The sequence below is a fragment of the Hipposideros armiger genome, unplaced genomic scaffold (assembly GCF_001890085.2).
Source record: "Hipposideros armiger isolate ML-2016 unplaced genomic scaffold, ASM189008v1 scaffold_609, whole genome shotgun sequence".
NCBI lineage: Eukaryota > Metazoa > Chordata > Mammalia > Chiroptera > Hipposideridae > Hipposideros > Hipposideros armiger.
Window position 1 is genome coordinate 1,102,388 of NW_017731959.1, and position 2,329 is coordinate 1,104,716.

The 2,329-nt window shown below is 50.5% G+C and overlaps 1 pseudogene; it reads right to left on the reverse strand.

Annotated features, from left to right (window-relative positions):
- Nucleotides 1–514: 514 nt before the first annotated feature.
- On the reverse strand, nt 515–1,827 carry LOC109372040 (immunoglobulin-binding protein 1 pseudogene; annotated as a pseudogene).
- Nucleotides 1,828–2,329: the final 502 nt, after the last annotated feature.

The window sequence follows — 2,329 nt, forward strand, 5'->3', positions numbered from 1 at the left end:
ACAGGCTGCAGTACAAGTCATTCAACTATTTGGGCCTTATGACCCAGCAAATCCAAAAGTTCTTCAAGTGTCTATAGCAAATAAGGATGCTGTATCGAGGCTCTGGTAAGCACCATAGGACAATCACGAAGCAGACCTGTAGCATTTTGGAGCAAATGTATGTCCTCCTTTGTAGATAATCAATGTCTTTTTGAGAAACTGCTTTTGTCTTGCTACTGGGCCTGGCTAGACTGAAACCCTAACCATGGCCATCAGGTGACCATTCATCCTAAGCTTCTCATCATAAGCTGTGTGTTGTCTGACCCATCTGGCCGTAAGATTGGGTATGAGTAGCAGCAATCTATCATTAAATAAAAGGGGCACACAAGAGACCATGCATGGGCAGGTGCAAAAGGCACAAGTAGCACAAACAGGTGTCTCAGACTCATATGACACCAACTCTTTTTTTTATTATTATTACTTTAAATTGTTTATTTGGACTTTTATTATTTTTAAGGAGAATTCACACAGCCACTGATTATACAGAGTCATTTATTAGTACTCTTTTCTCTCCACTTCAGAAATCAGAATACAACATAATGAGGATGCCAAAACAAGACTGCTGGCTCATTATCTAGGGTACAGATACACACTCAATGCTTGATACTTTATTGAACACAAAGCAAGATGAAGCATCAATGCCTTCGTGGTAGAACTTAAGCAGCAGATGGCACAGCTTGCCCTCGTGGCAAGGTGTACGCGTCCCCATCTTCCCTTCTTGCTGCGGGAAGACTAACCCATGTTCTGTCGGTTGCCATAGCCCCTGGGATGGGTGTCCTTCCAGTCGTCCCACTCCCGGGCTTGCTGGAGTGTTTGCTTGTCATCCTCTTCCTCCTTGTGTTCGTCACCTTCTTGCTGTCGACCTGCTCTTTTGACTTCTGATGTTTGCTTGGCTAGTCCCTGGTCTGGTAATGCTCCAAATTTCCGATGCTGTTCATACCAGTCATTCACCGTCATAGATGCCATACTTGGATAACCAGCTCCAAATACTTTGGCTTGGGCCGCATTCCGAGTGAGAATGAAGGGTTTCATTGGAGGCCTGTCCTCACGAGATGAGTGAGAAGCTGATTCCTCTTTGAAAGAGTCTTTTCCTCTCAGGATCGTTATTTCCTGGTCAATGCTCTCGATCTCTTCTAAGCTGATGCCAATCCACCTTCGAAGGTGAAGGAGGTAATATTCACGGACATGCTCATCCTCTGCCTCACCACTTTCCACTGCAGATTTCAGGGCAGACAGCCTCTGCTCCACCTCCTTCTTCTGCTTGTATCTCTCGATTTTAGCCTGTCTTTGAGATGCCATAGCGATGAGGTTAGGATAGGCCATGGAAGAAGCAGCACTGTTACTTTCAGCTGAGTTGTTCTTGGTTTTGGGCAACTGAAACTCTGCCAAGTGATAGTGTTGGCACTGAGTTAAGTAGTTTAAAAAGTGTTCTCGAGACCACTGCAGATGATCCAGACGCTTGCTGGGGTTGACCTGTTTCAAGGTGAGCGCTCCTTGAAACGCTGGCAACATCAGGTACTTGAGATCGGTGGAAGCAATCTCTTCCAAATCTTCATTTGGGCTGAACAAGTCGAGCTGCGATAACATTTCGGCAGCCATCTTAAGGAGTTCCAGTCCCTTCGACACCTTGTCCTGGATCCTCCGGGAACCGGTGGGCTCAGTCGCCCCTTCCACTTCGTCCAGAAGCTGCTTGCTGGTTTCAAACAGCTCGGGGAGCCGCGGCGGCAGCAACGCGTCTGACTCGGCCGCAGCCATCTTGGGGGAGGGAGGAGCTTCGAAGACCTCACTTCCGGGGTCAGGGGCCACGCGGTTAAAAAACTCGGCCGGAACCGACGACAACGGAAGGGGGCGCTGCCCTGCGTCCGCCGCCTATTGTTACCGAAGCACCGAATTCGGGGCGTGGCCGGCGGCGCTGGCAACCGTTGCTAAAGACTCCCGTGATTGGCTGCCCGTCACAGGCGGGCGCCTCTGCGTAAACCAGTTCCCCGAGCAAAGCCTGGGCGCCGGCCGCGCGCTGGGGGCGCCGGGCTGAATGGGGAGCGAGCCCGTCGCACGCGTCCCGACCCGCCAGGCGCCCCGCCCAAGGCCGAGGGCCCGCCCCTCGACACCAACTCTTATGCATTGGTTCCTCCCCCTCAATCCATGCCTATAGTCACCTGGAGTGCTCCTTACAACAAGTTGACTGAGGGAGGAAAAACTTGAACCTGGTTCACAGATGGGTCTCATGATTTGCTGGTACTACCCAAAAGTTGATAACTACAGCGTTAGAATTTTACTCAGAGGTGACCCT